Source organism: Tursiops truncatus, chromosome X, assembly GCF_011762595.2.
Source record: "Tursiops truncatus isolate mTurTru1 chromosome X, mTurTru1.mat.Y, whole genome shotgun sequence".
Taxonomy (NCBI): Eukaryota; Metazoa; Chordata; class Mammalia; order Artiodactyla; family Delphinidae; genus Tursiops; species Tursiops truncatus.
Window position 1 is genome coordinate 87,918,999 of NC_047055.1, and position 19,450 is coordinate 87,938,448.

Sequence of the window (19,450 nt, forward strand, 5' to 3'; positions counted from 1 at the left end):
GGTTTAATATTGTTTGGTTCTATTTATGTAACATTCTTGCAATAACACAATTATAGAAATGGAGAAAAGATTAGTGGTTGCCAAGGGGACAGGGAGGTGGGTGGGGGACTATAAAGGCACAGCACAGGGCTCTTTGTGCTGATGGAACTGTTCTGTGTCTGTGTAGTGGTTACATGAATCTACACATGTGATAGAACTGCACAGCACTACACACACACACACACACACACACACACACACACACGGCATGTAAAGCTTATGAAATATGAATGTCAGTGGATTGTACCAATGTCAATTTCCTCATTTTGATATTGTACTATAGTTATGGGAAAGCTGGGTAAAAGATACATGCAACCCCTTTGTACTTTTTTTTGTGTGCAGGAACCCCTTTGTACTTCTTTTTGTGCAAGGTCATGTGAATTCATTATTATTTCAGAATTAAAAGTTAAAAGAAAACCTGTGTGTGGAGAGGGGAACTGTACTCAATGGACAGAGTTGCAGGCTGTGGAGCTTGCCCTGGACTCATGGACAGTAGCCTGGCATCAAGGCCACTGGATGACCAGCCTCCATGGGAACAAACATTATGGCAGCAGATCACACAAGACCCACAGCTCTGTTTGTGACCCATGTGGTGGATGCCTATGGAATGGGACCCTTTCGGGATTTGCAGCAATGGATCAACAAGCTGGTTAGCCCCACACTGCCCAGGTAAGGACCATGGGTGCCTGGACACAGTGCTGCACAGGGTACAGTAACTCTGCTATAGTTCAGGACTGGGCCCCAGAGCAAGACCTGGTGATTTCAGCACACAGTGCCAAAGAAGTCTGGCCAATGTGCTGAGACTGCCAGTTACACAGTTGGGTGGCAAGGAGAGCTTCAGGGCACTGGACCTGGCCCATCTTGACAATAGACCCTCCAGGCCCCTTCCCTCCTGCCGCATGAGGTTGGCTGGGCACCAACTGCAGTAGGCACGTTTTTAGGGCATGGCACTGCTACCCCTGTCTGTACAGCAGGAGGGGACATGCTATCCAAGGACTCCTAGATGGGTGGTGCTACATTTTGGATTCCGCAAATACACCCGGTCACCACCAAATGGTGCCACCTTTTAGCAAACATCACTGGGTAGGGGGCCATACACTGAACATTTCAGGGGTGAATGCCATTAAAAAATAAAATGGACTTATGAAAGAAAAAACTAAAAATAAAAGATAAGTGGTAGGGGCTTCCCTGGTGGCACAGTGGTTGAAAATCTGCCTGCTAATGCAGGGGACATGGGTTCGAGCCCTGGTCTGGGAAGATCCCACATGCCATGGAGCAACTAGGCCCGTGAGCCACAACTACTGAGCCTGCACATCTGGAGCCTGTGCTCTGCAATAAGAGAGGCTGTGATAGTGAGAAACCCACGCACCGCGATGAAGAGTGGCCCCCGCTTGCCACAACTAGAGAAAGCCCTTGCACAGAAACGAAGACCCAACACAGCCAAAAATAAATAAATAAACAAATGTGGGGTTTTAAAAAAAAAAGATAAGTGGTATTTACAGTAGCCAGGACATGGAAGCAAGCTAAATGCCCATCGACGAAGGAATGGATAAAGAAAATGCAGTACATATACATACAGAGTGAAGTCAGAAAGAGAGAAACAAATACTGTATGCTAACACATATACATGGAATCTAAAAGAGAAAATGGTTCTGATGAACCTAAGGGCAGGACAGGAATAAACATGCAGATGTAGAGAATGGACTTGAGGACATGGGGAGGGGGAAGGGTAAGCTGGGACGAAGTGAGAGAGTGGCATGGACATATATACACTACCAAATGTAAAATAGATAGCTAGTGGGAAGCAGCCACATAGCACAGGGAGATCAGCTCAGTGCTTTGTGACCACCTAGAGGGGTGGGATATGGAGGGTGGGAGGGAGAGGCAAGAGGGAGGAGATATGGGGATATAGGTATATGTATAGCTGATTCACTTTGTTATAAAGCAGAAACTAACAGACCATTGTAAAGCAATTATACTCCAATAAAGATGTTAAAATATATATATTGAGAAAATGACTATCATACCCATAGTAATCTACAGATTCAATGCAATCTCTATCAAACTACAAATGGAATTTTTCAAAGAACTAGAACAGAAAATTTTACAATTTGTATGGAAACACAAAAAAACCCTAAATAGCCAAAGTAATTTTTAGAAAGAAAAACAGAGCTGGAGGAGTCAGGCTTGCTGACTTCAGACTATACTACAAAGCTACAGTAATCAAGACAGTATGGTATTGGCACAAAAACAGAAATATAGACGAATGGAACAGGATAGAAAACCCAGAGATAAACCCACACACCTATGGTCACCTAATCTATGACAAAGGAGGTAGGAATACACAATGAAGAAAAGACAGCCTCTTCAATAAGTGGTGCTGGGAAAACTGGACAGCTACATGTAAAACAATGAAATTAGAAAACTCCCTAACACCTTACACAAAAATAAACTCAAAATGGATTAAAGACCTGAATGTAAGGCCAGACACTGTAAAACTCTTAGAGGAAAACATAGGCAGAACACAGCTTGATGTAAAATGCAGCAAGGTCTTTTTTGACCCACTGCCTAGAGTAATGAAAATAAAAACAAAAATAAACAAATGGGACCTAATCAAACTTAAAAGCTTTTGCCCAGCAAAGGAAACCATAAATAGGACAAAAGGACAGCCCTCAGAATGGGAGAAAATATTCGCAAACAAAGCAACGTACAAAGGATTAATCTCCAAAATATACAAAACAGCTCATGCAGCTAAATACCAAAAAAACCAACAAACAACCCAATCAAAAAATGGGCAGAAGACCTAAACACACATTTCTCCGAAGAAGACATACAGATGGTCAAAAAACACATGAAAAGGTGCTCAACATCACTAAGTATTAGAGATATGCAAATCAAAACTACAATGAAGTATCATCTCACACAAGTCAAAATGGCTATCATTAAAAAAATCTACAAACAATAATGCTGGAGAGGGTGTAGAGAAAAGGAAACCCTCTTGCCCTGTTGGTGGGAATGTAAATTGATACGGACACTATAGAGAACAGTCTGGAGGTTCCTTAAAAAACTAAAAAATAGAACTAACATATGACCCAGCAATCCCATTACTGGGCATATACCCAGAGAAAATCCATAATTTAAAAAATACATGCACCCCAATGTTAATTGCAGCACTATTTACAATAGCCAGGACATGGAAGCAACCTAAATGTCCATCAACAGAGGAATGGATAAAGATGTGGTACATATATACAATGGACTATTACTCAGCCATAAAAGGAGCAAATTGGGTCATCTGTAGAGATGTGGATGGACCTAGAGATTGTCATACAGAGTGAAGTAAGACTGAAGGAGAAAAACAAATATCCTATATTAACACATATATGTGGAATTGAGAAAAATGGTATAGATGATCTTATTTGCAAAGCAGAAATAGAGACACAGATGTAGAGAACAAATGTATGGACACCAAGAGGGTAGGATGAACTGAGAGATTGGGATTGACAATATATACACTACTGATACTATGTATAAAATAGGTAACTAATGAGAACCTACTGTATAGCTCAGGGAACCCTACTCAATGCTCTGTGGTGACCTAAATGGGAAGGAAATCCAAAAGAGAGGGGATATATGTATACATATAGCTGATTCACTTTGCTGTACAGTAGAAACTAACACAACATTGTAAAGCAACTATACTCCAAAAAAAAGTAATTAAAAAAAATAAAAAGGACTTACCTGGTGGCATGGTGGTTAAGAATCCGCCTGCCGATGCAGGGAACATGGGTTCGAGCCCTGGTCCGGGAAGATCCCACAGGCCGCGGAGCAACTGAGCCCATGCGCCATGACTACTGAGCCTGCTCTCTAGAGCCCGCGAGCCACAACTGCTGAGCCCACATGCCACAACTACTGATACCCGTATGCCTGTGCTCCACAAGAAGAGAAGCCAGTGCAATAAGAAGCCCATGCACCGCAACAAAGAGTAGCCCCCGACTAGCCACAACTAGAGAAAGCCCGAGTGCAGCAACAAAGACCCAAAACAGCCAAATAAATAAAATTATATTAAAAAATTTTTTTTAAATAAATAAATAAAATGGCACGATTTGAGCATCAAAAAAATCACAATGCTACAAATAATCAGTACTGGAGAGGGTGTGGATAAAAGGGAACCCTCCTATACAGTTGGTGGGAATGTAAATTGGTGCCACTATGGAAAACAGTACAGAGGTTTCTTAAAAAACTAAAAATAGAACTACCCTATGATCCAGCAATCCCACTCCTGGGTATATATCTGGAAAAGATGAAAATTCTAATTCAAAAAACTTATGAACCCCAATGCTTACATCAGCACTATTTACAATAGCCAAGACATGGAAGCAACCCAAGTGCCCATCAACAGACTATTGGCTTAAGAGATGTGGTATTTATATACAATGGAATACTACTCAGGCTCAGAAAATGAAATACTGCAACAGCAACATGGATGGACCTAGAGAATATCATACTAAGTGAAGAAAGTCAGACAGAGAAAGACAAATATCATATGATATCACTTGTAGGTGGAATCTAAAAAATAATACAAATGAATCTATTTACAAAACAGAAACATGGCTTCCCTGTTTCTGACTACTGAGCCTGTGCTCTAGAGCCCGCGAACCACAACTACTGAAGCCTGCTCGCCTAGAGCCCGTGCTCCACAACAAGAGAAGCCACCGCAATGAGAAGCCCGTACATCGCAACAAAGAGTAGCCCCCGCTCGCCTCAAGTAGAGAAAGCCCGCACTCAGCAACAAAGATCCAATGCAGCCAAAAATAAATAAATTAAAAAAAAACAGAAACAGACTCACAGACATAGAAAACAAACTTATAATTACCAGAGGGGAAAGAGGGGGGGGAAGAGGGATAAATTAGGAGTATGGGACTAATAGATACACACTACTATATATAAAATAGATAAGTAACAAGGATTTACTGTATAGCACAGGGAACTATATTCAATATCTTGTAATAACCTATAATGGAAAATAATCTGAAAAAACTGTAACTGAGTCACTTTGCTGTACATGAAACTAACACAATATTGTAAACCATCTACAGTAAAAAACATTTTTTAATCACAATGGATACACATTAAATACATAAAAATCCATGAATTCCTAATGATATTAAACAATGAAGGTCTCTAGGAAACCAATTCTCAGAAAATTAATAAATGATAAAAAAGTATCCTTTTGTTTTTTAACATTAACTCTTTTTTAAACTGAATTATAGTTAATTTACAATATTGTGTTAGTTTCAAGTGTATGGCAAAGCGATTCATTTACACACACATATGTGAAAGTGTATATATATATATTATATACATAATTTTTCAGATTCTTTTCCATTATAGGTTTTTATAAGATATTGGGTATGGTTCCCTGTGCTATAGAGTAGGTCCTTGTTGTTTACCTATTTTATATATAGTAGTATGCATACATTAATCCCAAACTCCTAATTTATCTCTCCCTCCCCCCAACCCTGCTATCCCCTTTGGTAACCATAAGTTTGTTTTCTATGTCTGTGAGTCTATTTCTGTTTGTAAATCCTGACTTTCTTTTCATGAAACATATTTCAGGGTGAAAATAGTAGCTGGTAAGGAAAAGGTCTCCTTTATAAAATAATCCCAGCTAACGAATGCAGAATGATTGCTAGAATTAGACCACTACTTTCCAACCACTACTGAAATAATGAATTTAGACAATTATCTTCAGTGGCTGCTAAAATCAACAGGAGAAAGGCTAGTAGGAAATGCCACAATGGAGGGATCAGGCTGAGATCACCTGCAAACACAAATCAATCCCAGCATCAGTTAAAAAGATAAAATCACACATGATGAAATGCAAAAGAAAGTGCATAACACTGCATGAAATGATTCTTTCCCTTAAAAAATAATTAAACTGAATCTACTCAAGCCTCTAGCTCTAAATGCCAGTGAACAGGAAACATGGGGAGGGGAAAACACAATAAAAAACACCTTAAAGAAGCAATCATCAGGACTTGCCTGGTGGCGCAGTGGTTGAGAGTCCACCTGCCAACGCAGGGGACACAGGTTCGAGCCCTGGTCCAGGAAGATCTCACATGCAGCGAAGCAACTAAGCCCGTGCGCCACAACTACTGAGCCTGCGCTCTAGAGCCCGTGAGCCACAACTACTGAAGCCCGCAAACCTAGAGCCCGTGCTCTGCAACTAGAGAAGCCACCGCAATGAGAAGCCCACGCACCACAACAAAGAGCAGCCCCCGCTCGCCGCAACTGGAGAAAGCCCGCCCATAGCAACGAAAGCCCAACACAGACAAAATAAATAAACAATAAAATAAAAGATATTAAAAAATATACCAAAAAGAAGCAATCATCTAAATTCATTTGTCAATCAGACAAATGATTTAGTTTCTCCAATAAATCAATGGTATTTAAAATTGGGGGGGAGGGGTGTATAGAGGATTTACAGGAAGGGAGATTCAAGAGAAAAATATCCAGTAGCAATAAATGACCTTTGGATATAGATTTAACAAAGCTACTGTAAATAGACATTTTAAAGACAATCATGGAAATTTGAATATGGACTGAGTATTAGATAATATAAAGAAGTATTATTAATCTTATTAAGTAAATATAATGGCCTAGTGGTTCCTTATATAATGTACCTATGAGTTAGGGATACAGAATGAGGTATTTATCTGTGTAATGCCAGGATGGCTGGGATTGCTTGAATATGCCCCAGTGAAAAATGTGGGTGAGGAGAAAAGATCAAACAAAACTGGCAAAATGGTATTAATTGTTGAAGCTTATGAATAGAGCCATGCACGGGTTTTTTGTGTGTGTGTGTGTTTTTATTATCTTCTACTTTAAATCTATTTGAAAATTTCAATAATAAAAGAAAAAAGACAGAAGCCAACGTGAAAGAGTTCCAACTGGCTCCTTCTAAACTGAACAGTTTGAGCAATAGAAGAAATAATGACTGCAATGAATTGAAAAGCACTGAATATATAACAAGTTCAATAAAATATAGAAAATGACAACAGTAAAGTCTTAAGAAATATAAAAGCACCTTAGGACACTGCATTGCCACTCCTGACCCTCTCTCGTGCTCTCCGACTGCCAGCAATGGTGGGTATGGACCCCACGCTCCAGTGCCATGCATTTTCAGGGCTAGTTGATTCGGCAGCCATGTGACTGACAGGGTCTTGGTGCTCTGGCCGGGTGTCAGGCCTAAACCTCTGAGGTGGGAGAGCCAAGTTCAGGACATTGGACCACCAGAGACCTCCCTACCCCACATAATATCAATTGTTGAGAGCAGAGATCTCCATCTCAACGCTAAGACCTAGCTCCACTCAATGACCAGCAAGCTCCAGTGCTGGACACTCCACGCCAAACAACTAACAAGACAGGAACACAACCCCACCCATTAGCAGAGAGTCTACTTAAAATCATAATAAGTTCACAGACAGCCCAAAACACACCACAGTATGTGGCCCTGCCCGCCAGAAAGATAAGATCCAGCCTCATGCATCAGAACACAGGCACCAGTCTCCTCCACCAGGAAGCTTACACAACCCACTAAAGCAGCCTTACCTACTGGGGGCAGACACCAAAAACAATGGGAGATACAAATCAGCAGCCTGCAAAAAGGAGACCCCAAACACAGTAAGTTAAGCAAAATGAGAAGACAGAGAAATACACAGCAGATGAAGGAGCAAGGTAAAAACTCACCAGACCTAACAAATGAAGAGAAAATAGGCAGTCTACCTGGAAAGGAATTCAGAGTAATGATAGTAAAGATGATCCAAAATCTTGGAAATAGAATGGAGAAAATACAAGAAATGTTTAACAAAGGCCTAAAAGAACTAAAGAGCAAACAAACAATGATGAACAATACAATAAATGAAATTAAAAATAATCTAGAAGGAATCAATAGCAGAATAACTGAGGCAGAAGAATGGATAAGTGACCTGGAAGATAAAATAATGGAAATAAACTACTGCAGAGCAGAATAAAGAAAAAAGAATGAAAAGAATTGAGGACAGTCTCAGAGACCTTTGGGACAACATTAAACACACCAACATTCGAATTATAGGGGTCCCAGAAGAAGAGAAAAAGAAAGGGACTGAGAAAATATTTGAAGAGATTACAGTTGAAAACGTCCCTAATATGGGAAAGGAAATAGTCAATCAAGCCCAGGAAATACAGAGAGTCCCATACAGGATAAATCCAAGGAGAAACATGCTGACACATACTAATCAAACTATCAAAAATTAATACAAAGAAAAAATATTAAAAGCAGCAAGGGAAAAGTAACAAATAACATACAAGGGAATCCCCATGAGGTTAACAGCTGATCTTTCAGCAGAAACTGTGCAAGCCAGAAGGGAGTGGCAGGACATATTTAAAGTGATGAAAGGGAAAAACCTACAACCAAGATTACTCTACCCAGCAAGGATCTCATTCAGATTCAATGGAGAAATTAAAACCTTTACAGACAAGTAAAAGCTAAGAGAATTCGGCATCACCAAACCAGCTTTACAACAAATGCTAAAGGAACTTCTCTAGCCAGGAAACACAAGAGAAGGAAAAGACCTACAATAACAAACCCAAAACAGTTAAGAAAATGGTAATAGGAACATACATATCGATAATTACCTTAAAGGTAAATGGATTAAATGCTCCAACCAGAAGACATAGACTGGCTGAATGGATACAAAAACAAGACCCGTATATATGCTGTCTACAAGAGACCCACTTCAAACCTAGAGACACATACAGACTGAAAGATATTCCATGCAAATGGAAACCAAAAGAAAGCTGAAGTAGCAATTCTCATATCAGACAAAATAGACTTTAAAATAAAGACTATTAGAAGAGACAAAGAAGGACACTACATAATGATCAAGGGATCGATCCAAGAAGAAGATATAATAATTGTAAATATTTATGCACCCAACATAGGAGCACCTCAATACATAAGGCAAATGCTAACAGCCATAAAAGGGAAACTCAACAGTAACACATTCATAGTAGGGGACTTTAACACCCCACTTTCATCAATGGACAGATCATCCAAAATGAAAATAAATAAGGAAACACAAGCTTTAAATGATACATTAAACAATATAGACTTAATTGATATTTATAGGACATTCCATCCAAAAACAACAGAATACACATTTTTCTCAAGTGCTCATGGAACATTCTCCAGGGGACATCATATCTTGGGTCACAAATCAAGTCTTGTTAAATATAAGTAAATTGAAATTGTATCAAGTATCTTTTCCAACCACAACACTATGAGACTAGATATCAATTACAGGAAAAGATCTGTAAAAAATACAAACACATGGAGGCTAAACAATACACTACTTAATAACAAAGTGATCACTGAAGAAATCAAAGAGGAAATCAAAAAATACCTAGAAACAAATGATAATGGAGACACGATGACCCAAAACCTATGGGATGCAGAAAAAGCAGTTCTAAGAGGGAAGTTTATAGCAATACAATCTTACCTCAAGAAACAAGAAAGATCTCAAATAAACAACCTAACCTTCCACCTAAAGCAATTAGAGGATGAAGAACCAAAAAAAAAAAAACCAAAGTTAGCAGAAGGAAAAAAATTATGAAGATCAGACCAGAAATAAATGAAAAAGAAATGAAGGAAACAATAGCTAAGATCAATAAAACTGAAAGCTGGTTCTTTGAGAAGATAAACAAAATTGATAAACCATTAGCCAAACTCATCAAGAAAAAAAGGGAGAAGACTCAAATCAACAAAATTAGAAATGAAAATGGAGAAGTAAAAACTGACACTGCAGAAATACAAAGGATCATGAGAGATTACTACAAGCAACCTATGCCAATAAAATGGACAACCTGGAAGAAATGGACAAATTCTTAGAAATGTACAACCTGCCGAGACTGAATCAGGAAGAAATAGAAAATAAGAACAGACCAATCACAAGCAATGAAATTGAAACTGTGATTAAAAATCTTCAAAGAAACAAAAGCCCAGGACCAGATGGCTTCACAGGCGAATTCTATCAAACATTTAGAGAAGAGCTAACACCTATCCTTCTCAAACTCTTCCAAAATATAGCAGAGAGAGAAACACTCCCAAACTCCTTCTACCAGGCCAACATCCCTCTGATACCAAAACCAGACAAAGATGTCACAACAAAAGAAAACTACCGGCCAATATCACTGATGAACATAGATGCAAAAATCCTCAACAAAATACTAGCAAACAGAATCCAACAGCCCATTAAAAGGATCATACACCATGATCAAGTGGGGTTTATCCCAGGCATGCAAAGAGTCTTCAATATACACATATCAATCAATGTGATACACCATATTAACAAATTGAAGGATAAAAACAATATGATAATCTCAATAGATGCAGAAAAAGCTTTTGACAAGATTCAACACCCATTTATGATAAAAACTCTCTAGAAAGTAGGCATAGAGGGAACCTAACCTCAACCTAATAAAGGCCTTATATGAAAAACCCACAGCCAACACCATTCTCAATGATGAAAATCTGAAACCATTTCCTCTAAGATCAGGAACAAGACAAGGTTACCCACTCTCACCACTATTATTCAACATACTTTTGGAAGTTTTAGCCACAGCAATCAGAGAAGAAAAAGAAATAAAAGGAATCCAAACTGGAAAAGAAGAAGTAAAACTGTCACTGTTTGCTGATGACACGATACTATACATAGAGAATCCTAAAGACTCTACCAGAAAACTACTAGAGCTAATCAATGAATTTGGTAAAGTAGCAGGATACAAAATTAATGCACAGAAATCACTTGCATTCCTATACACTAATGATGAAAAATCTGAAAGAGAAATTAAGGAAACACTTCCAATTACCACTGCAACAAAAAGAATAAAATACCTAGGAATAAACCTACCTAAGGAGACAAAAGACCTGTATGCAGAAAACTATAAGACACTGATGAAAGAAATTAAAGACGATACAAACAGATAGAGAGATATACCATGTTCTTGGATTGGAAGAATCAGCATTGTGAAAATGACTCTACTACCCAAAGCAATCTACAGATTCAATGCAATCCCTATCAAACTACCACTGGCATTTTTCACAGAACTAGAACAAAAAATTTCACAATTTGTATGGAAACACAAAAGATCCCGAATAACCAAAGCAGTCTTGAGAAAAGAAAACGGAGCTGGAGGAATCAGGCTCCTTCACTTCAGACTATACTGCAAAGCTACAGTAATCAAGACAATACGGTACTGGCACAAAAACAGAAATATAGATCAATGGAACAGGATAGAAACCCAGAGATAAACCCACACACCTATGGTCACCTTATCTTTGATAAAGGAGGCAAGAATATACCATGGAAAAAAGACAGCCTCTTCGATAAGTGGTGCTCGGAAAACTGGATAGCTACATGTGAAAGAATGAAATTAGAATACTCCCTAACACTGTATACAAAAATAAACTCAAAATGGATTAAAGACCTAAATGTAAGGCCAGACACTGTAAAACTCTTAGAGGAAAACATAGGCAGAACACTCTATGACATAAATCACAGCAAGGTCCTTTCTGGCCCACCTCCTAGAAAAATGGAAATAAAAACAAAAATATACAAATGGGACCTAATGAAACTTAAAAGTTTTTGCACAGCAAAGGAAACCATAAACAAGACCCAAAGATAACCCTCAGAATGGGAGAAAATATTTGCAAACGAAGCAACTGACAAAGGATTAATCTCCAAAATATATAAGCAGCCCATGCAGCTCAATACCAGAAAAACAAACAACCCAATCCAGAAATGGGTGGAAGACTTAAATAGACATTTCTCCAAAGAAGATATAAAGATTGCCAACAAACACATGAAAGGATGCTCAACATCACTAATCATTAGAGATATGCAAATCAAAACTACAACGAGGTATCACCTCACACCGGTCAGAATGGCCATCATCAAAAATCTACAAACAATAAATGCTGGAGAGGGTGTGGAGAAAGGGGAACTCTCTTGCACTGTTGGTGGGAATGCAAATTGATACAGCCACTAGGGAGAACAGTATGGAGGTTCCTTAAAAAACTAAAAATAGGACTACCATACAACCCAGCAATCCCACTACAGGGCATAGAGACTTAGAAAACCATAATTCAAAAAGAGTCATGTACCACAATATTCATTGCAGCACTCTTTACAATAGCCAGGACATGGAAGCAACCTAAGTGTCCATCATCAGATGAAAGGATAAAGAAGATGTGGCACATATATACAATGGAGTATTACTCAGCCATAAAAAGAAATTGAGTTATTTGTAATGAGGTGGATGGACCTAGAGTTTGTCATACAGAGTGAAGTAAGTCAGAAAAAGAAGAACAAATAGCGTATGCTAACACATGTATATGGAATCTAAAAAAAAAAAATTGTTCTCATGAACCTAGGGGCAGGACAGGAATAAAGATGTAGAGGTAGAGAATGGACTTGAGGATCTGGGGGTGGGAAGGATAAGCTGGGACGAAGTGAGAGAGTAGCATTGAGTTATATACACTACCAAATGTAAAACAGATAGCTAGTGGGAAGCAGCCACATCGCACAAGGAGATCAGCTCGGTGCTTTGTGACCACCTAGAGGGGTGGGATAAGGAGGGTGGGAGGGAAGTGCAAGAGGGAGGAGATATGATGATATATGTATATGTATAACCGATTCACTTTGTTATATAGCAGAAATTAACACAACATTGTAAAGCAGTTATACTCCAATAAAGATGTTTAAAAAGAGTGAAAATATAAATAAAATAAAATAAATGAGTCTAAATAAAAAGACTCATTTAATTTTAAAAAATGTGGTACATATATACAATAGAATATTACTCAGCCATAAAAAAGAACGAAATAATGCCATTTGCAGCAACATGGATAGACTTAGAGACTGTCATACTGAGTGAAGTAAGTCAGACAAAGACAAATATCATACGATATCGCTTATATGTGGAATCTTAAAAAGTGATACAAATGAACCTATTTACAAAACAGAAATACAGTCACAGATGTAGAAAAGAAACTTATGGTTACCAAAGGGGAAGGCAGGGGTAGAGATAAATTGGGAGATTGAGATTGACATATACACACTACTATATATAAAATAGATAACGAATAAGAACCTACTGTATAGTGCAGGGAACTCTACTTAATACTCTGTAATGACCTATACGGGAATAGAATCTAATAAAGCGTGGATAGGGACTTCCCTGGTGGTCCAGTGGTTAAGAATCCACCTCCCAGTGCAGGGGACGTGAGTTCGATCCCTGGTCAGGGAACTAAGATCCCACATGCCGTGGGTCAACTAAGCCCATGTGCCACAACTACTGAGCCTGTGCACCACAATAGAGAGCCTGTGTGCCACAACTACTGAGACCGCCTGCTCTGGAGCCCACGTGCCACAACTAGAGAGAAGTCCGCGTGCTGCAACGAAGAGCCCACACACCTCAGTGAAAGATCCCGTGGGCTGAAAATAAGACCTGACGCAGCCAAAAAAAAAAAAAAAAAAAGAGTGGATATATGTATATGTATAACTGATTCACTTTGCTGTACAGCAGAAACTAATACAACACTGTAAATCAACTCTACTCCAATAAAAATTAATTTAAAAAAAGATAAATGGGCCAGCAGGGCTCAGTTTCCAGTGGCGCAGACATTTAAAACAGGCAGTATTGGGAACTTCCTGACTGTCCAGTGGTTAGGACTCCCTGCTTCCACTGCAGGGACCAGTTCCCCTGGTCAGGGAACTAAGATCCTGCAAGCCGTGCTGCGTGGCAAAAAATTTTTTTAAAAACCCAAAAAACAGGCAGTATGAGCTCTAGATGTAGCAATTCTCCACAAGAGAACTTCCCATTTGGAGAAAATGTTTTAATTATGAAGTTCGGGGGAAGGGAAAGGGGCCCAGACTGACTGTAAGAGACCCAAACCACCCAAGTAGTCCTTTTCACTCTGCCTGTTCCCTTCCACACCGACCTGCAGGAAGCTGGGACTTGGCAAGTGGCCCAGAAGAGATGGGAGGTTGGAGCCACTAACTTGGTGTTTCTCTTCACTCCGGGTTAATGATGATCATAGGTATGAGGTGACAATTTCTAAGTTGGTCCTGGAGGGGTGCACACGTCTGGAGGCGGAAGATGATCTAGGAGGGCACAAGGTATACAAAGAAGGAAACCACTGGACCATCTTAGAATGAGCCTAGACCCACAGTGTGGGGAAGACATGGGGAGATTAGAAGATGTGGGCGCTTCTGAGACTGGGGGTACCCATCACGTGACCACAAAAGGAGAGTGACAACCTGGGCTGGTGGGAAAGGAACACCTTAGACCCAGGGGTTGGCATGGGTGCGGGGGACCATTAGGCTCTCTTGGCTCTTGCCTGCAGGACCCCTGACCTGTCCTATCATTTCAGAATGCTGTGGTAACCTTGTCCTAGACCCCAAGGCAACAAAATGCTGCTGCTGAGGTCGCTACAAATCTATTAGTAGAATCTAGCTCTCCCTGAGCAGGCTGTGGCAGGGGGCTGAGCTGGCTGATGTAGGAACTGTTTAATTAGTTGAGTTTCTACCATAAGGGACATAAAACTGGTTTACCCCTGTCGTAATAAATGATACACTTCTGCTACAGTTTATGGTCCAGTAGGGTACCACTTCTGACATGGACATCAAGCCTATACTTGCCTGCCACACATGAACCAGTCTACACTCTCTAGCATGACTGGGGATGGACAATCCCATCACCCTGGACTTCCTGCTGGCCGCTGAGTCAGGGTGTGTGCAGTTGCCAACACCTCTTGCTGCATCTGAATTAAATGACATATTTGGCTGGCTTGGCTCTGGATCAAGATCCTGGCTGCAGTCTGTCCTCCAGGCAGGTGTGATTATTCTACTGGGAGTCATAGCCACAGTGACTCTCATCTGATTTCACTCAAAATAAATAGAAAGGGTTTTTGTCCAAGCCCCTATCAGTACAATGACTGATGGGGCATCTGATGGGATGGTCTGTGCTTCTAAAAATAATTCTTAGGGACTTCCCTGGTGGTCCAATGGTTAAGATGCTGCACTTCCATTGCAAAGGGCGCAGGTTCCATACCTGGTCAGAGAACTAAGATCCCGCAGGCCACGCCACAGTGCAGCCAAAAAATATAAAAAATAAAATTAAAAGAATTCTTAGCTAGCTGGATCCATGAAAGGTCAGGCAGTGCAGGTGTAGGGGAATGGCTCTGCCGTGGCGGTGACCTTGCACATCTCCATGGAGCCCACATGGGCCAAGGTTTGGCTGAAGTCCGAAATGAGTCTTGGCAGAATGTCCTGGGATTTTCCCTGGGACATAACAAGACAAGCAGCCTGAGGAGGAGCCGCCAAGAGGCAATTTTCCATCCGCCTCCCTGGCTCTGGTGCAGCTGGAATTCCCACCTTGATCACACTTAGGGTACAGCTGCAGGCTTCTGTGTAAAGTCTACAAAATTGCTTGGCTGTGGTTTAAAGTTGGTTCTTCAATAACAGAGCGACCCACGGTCTAACATCTGGCCCTTCTGGTTCAGTGTCAAACTGTGGGACTAAGGACATGGGAGCTGACATCACGCTGGTCTTACTTTTGCTGTCTCTGTAAGGACTACACTGCCTGAGTGAGTTTGGTTTCACTGTTTCTTTTCCGGCTGAATCCGTGGACATGTGACAAGCCAGCTTAGCAGCTGCCAGTGCACTGCTGCTTAAGAGCTGTCGCCCAAGTGACATAAATGTGTTGAAATGTGAAGGAGGATATGCTTTCTCACACTTTGGCGTTTTGATAAAATATCTTCCCGGTGTCACCTTATCTTACAGTTTCCCACATCACCTCCCAGAGTCACATCGCCTGGATGCCACCTGTGTGGACTGTGGAACTCGGCAGGACATTAGTCATTGTGAACCCACTGAGGCAGGAGATAGATGGGCTCCAGGCTAGAAGTTTACAACTGGCCTCCTGTTCATACTTCCTGGGGTGAGAAAAAGATGGGCTCCAGGCCAGACATTCACTACCAGACTCCTGTCTGCATTTCAAGATCTGCACTTCGATGTAAGAAACAACAACAGGAATAGGGCAAATAGCCGGACATTGGACACTTCTATGGCAGGACCAGAGAGGGACTAAACCTTGTTAAAAGATCAAGAGGTCATACACTTCTCATCCTTGGGGCAAGGGAAACATTACACATATGCAGGAAGCCTCCATGGGGTCAAAAAGGCAGGGGATGCCAGACCATAATGAGTCTTGCTATTTTCCCTCCCAGACGCCTTTGCAATGGAATGATACCAACACCATCTTGACTGAGGGGTGCATTCGCACCCAGGGGAGGGTCCTGAGACAAATAAGCCATGGAGTCAAAGAAATACGACTGGTCAAGAAGAAGACAAAGACCCAGAAGACTGCCCCCTTATAAAGGATTTAAACTTCCCAAAGGTGCGACTCTCAGGACTCTCTCGTTGAGTTCGCCCATGCATCTTTCTGCCTGTACTCTTCTTTCCTAATAAGCACTTTACTTTCCTCCATACCTTGTCTCCTTGTCAGATCCCTCCTTTAAAGGTAGACAGGGACTGGGGATTTAGTTTCTGGCTGCTGGCCCTGTGGTCTAGCAGTTAAGATTCCTGGTTTCCACCCAAGCAACCAGGGTTCGATTCCCGGTCAGAGAACTATAGTCTCGCTCCCAGCCGCTGCTCACTGCAAGCTACCACTCACTGCTGCGTGTGTCAGAAATCACCACCAGGAGCTTAGATGTGGAGTGTTACTTAAGAGATTCCAAAAGGGAAGACAGGAAACCATAACCATTTTCCTAGAGAAATACCCCAATGAAAGGAAATTAGTTCATCTGTGTAAGCTTAGGACGCAGATCACAGACATTTTACAGTGAAAAGGGTATTTGGAGATTAATTAGGTCAACAACAGCCTAAGTCAGATGGGTATGTATTATTGTACCCATCTTACAGGTCAGGAAATGGAGACACCCAAATGTAAAGCAACTTGCCCAAAGTCTCAGTCATGGAGTTGGGACTTACAATGTCCCTTTCTTCCATGGAGTTGGGCCCCTTTCACAAGCTATAGTTGCTGGAGCAAACATTGGACAACTACAATATGTTCTTACACTTTTGTTAGCGATTCTTTTCCCCTTTCAAAAGTTAAAGCAGAGAGTTAAACACCATCTGAAAGCAGGCAAATAGATGAAGTTTCTCACTCTTATGGAAAATGCATACCCCACAAGTGAGACTGCATGGAGCGCTCTGGAATGTCACCACCACCAGTAGGTAGCCCTGGCAGTTGCTGTCATGCAATGACTGTGTATATAGATCACAGTCTCCTCACAGCACGCATGCATGAAGGGCTCCGTTTGCCTGCAGGCTGGTGCTCCCAGTTTGGAATGGCTTCTCCTTTGTGCCTGGCTGCCCTCTTGCTCCCAATCTCTGTTCTAAGGCTGTCACCCAATCCGTGCCTGTTGCATATTCAGATGTATATCTTGGTTTGTGAAGGAGAATTAGCAAGAGAACCAAAAGCTTATTGTATTTGCAGTTTTTGATCCTACACATTAATCAAACTTATAATTGCCATAACCATAGTTATATAGCAACTTATAATTAGTTATAAAATAGTCTCAATATTTGAGTAAAAAGCAAAATACTAGAAAGACCTGGCTTCTTTACCTGGTGTTCCTATTTCTTTTCTGAGTTCCAGCATGGCTATTTGAAAAATCCCTATAATAATTATGAATTGCTTAGATTAAATTAAAGTAGTACTAACATGGTAAATTCTCACATGTTCACTTATGTCTTTTTAAATAAAATTAACTTTAACAATTTATGTTCTTAAAGGAGAATGTTGGGAATTCCCTGGCAGTCCAGTGATTAGGACTCAGCGCCTTCACTGCGGGGGCTGGGTTCAGTACTTGGTCGGGGAACTAAGATCCTGCAGGCTGCACAGCCTGTCCAAAATAAAATAAATAAAGGAGAATGTGATCACAAAACTTTTTTTTCTGTATTATTGCTTTTTTCCCCCTTTTTATATACTGGGGTCACTACAATGAAAACAAAATAGCATTACTGAATTTTAGCTAAAAACTACTGTTCGGTGGAGGCTCTGGGTCTGAGACTTACTCTTCTGTTGTCAAAAGATGTACTTCTTTTGTCAAAAGTTCCAAACTGAGACTTTCTAACTGTGATGCCTACCGAGGCTGAAAGAACCTGGGGAATGGGTCATCTCTCTCACTTGTGATTCTCTGTTATTTAGTGCTGTGTCCATAATTACCACCAGGGATAAATGCACCCTGCACTTAGGACTGAGCATCATTTTATTTAAATTTTGAAATGTGCATCAATTTAAAGAAATATATTAGGGCTCCTACACTGGTGGTGGGAATGTAAATTGGTGCAGCCACTATGGAAAACAGTATGGAGGTTCCTCAGAAAACTAAAAACAGAGTTGCCATATGATCCGACAATCCCGTTCCTGGGCATATAATTCAAAAGATACATGCACCCCAATGTTCATAGCAGCACTATTTACAATAGCCAAGACATGGAAGCAATTTAAATTCCCTTGACAGATGAATGGATAAAGAAGATGTGGTACATATATACAATGGAAAACTACTCAGCCATAAAAAAGAATGAAATAATGCCATTGGCAGCAACATGGATGGACCTAGAGATTATCATACTAAGTGAAGTAAGTAAGACAAAGACAACTATCATATGATATCACTTATATGTGGAATCTAAAATATGACATGAACTTATTTACAAAACAGAAACAGACTCACAGACATAGAAAACAAACTCATGGCTACCAAAGGGGAAAAGGGGTGGGGGAGGGATAAATTAGGAGTTTGGGATTAGCAGATACACACTACTATACATAAAATAGATAAACAACAAGGTCCTACTATATAGCACAGGGAAGTATATTCAATATCCTGTAATAAACCATAATGGAAAAGAACATGAAAAGAATATATATATATATATATATATATATATATATATATATGAAACTAAATCACTTTGCTGTACACCAGAAACTAACTCAACATTGTAAATCAACTATACTTCAATAAAGATTAAAAAAAAACATATTAGGTAATAACGTTCATTTGGTATATGGATATTGCAAAAGTAGTGATGGTTGTACATGAATTACTGAAGTCTGTACCACAGTTTTATCATATGAATATGTTTTCTATGTATATGTGTCACATATGTATGTTATATGTGTCATATGGAACAGATATAATATGAAATCCAAATATGTATACTTTTTATATATACCCTGCATGTTAAAACTCTGGAAATTATGAGGAAAGTATCAGTCTCTGGATTTCTTT

General features: G+C 40.1%; 1 protein-coding gene across 6 annotated transcripts in view; it reads right to left on the minus strand.

The window, feature by feature from the left end:
- The window catches only part of CDK16 (cyclin dependent kinase 16), a 96,420-nt gene that overhangs the window by 27,017 nt on the left and 49,953 nt on the right, over positions 1-19,450 (minus strand). For 2 of the 6 annotated variants that reach the window (XR_012329184.1, XR_012329182.1), the window contains one exon: positions 14,084-14,246. The exons of the other annotated variants lie outside the window; for them this stretch is intronic. The gene's annotated coding sequence lies outside the window, so the exon portion shown is untranslated. The remainder of the gene's footprint in view (positions 1-14,083; positions 14,247-19,450) is intronic. 6 annotated transcript variants of the gene reach the window in all.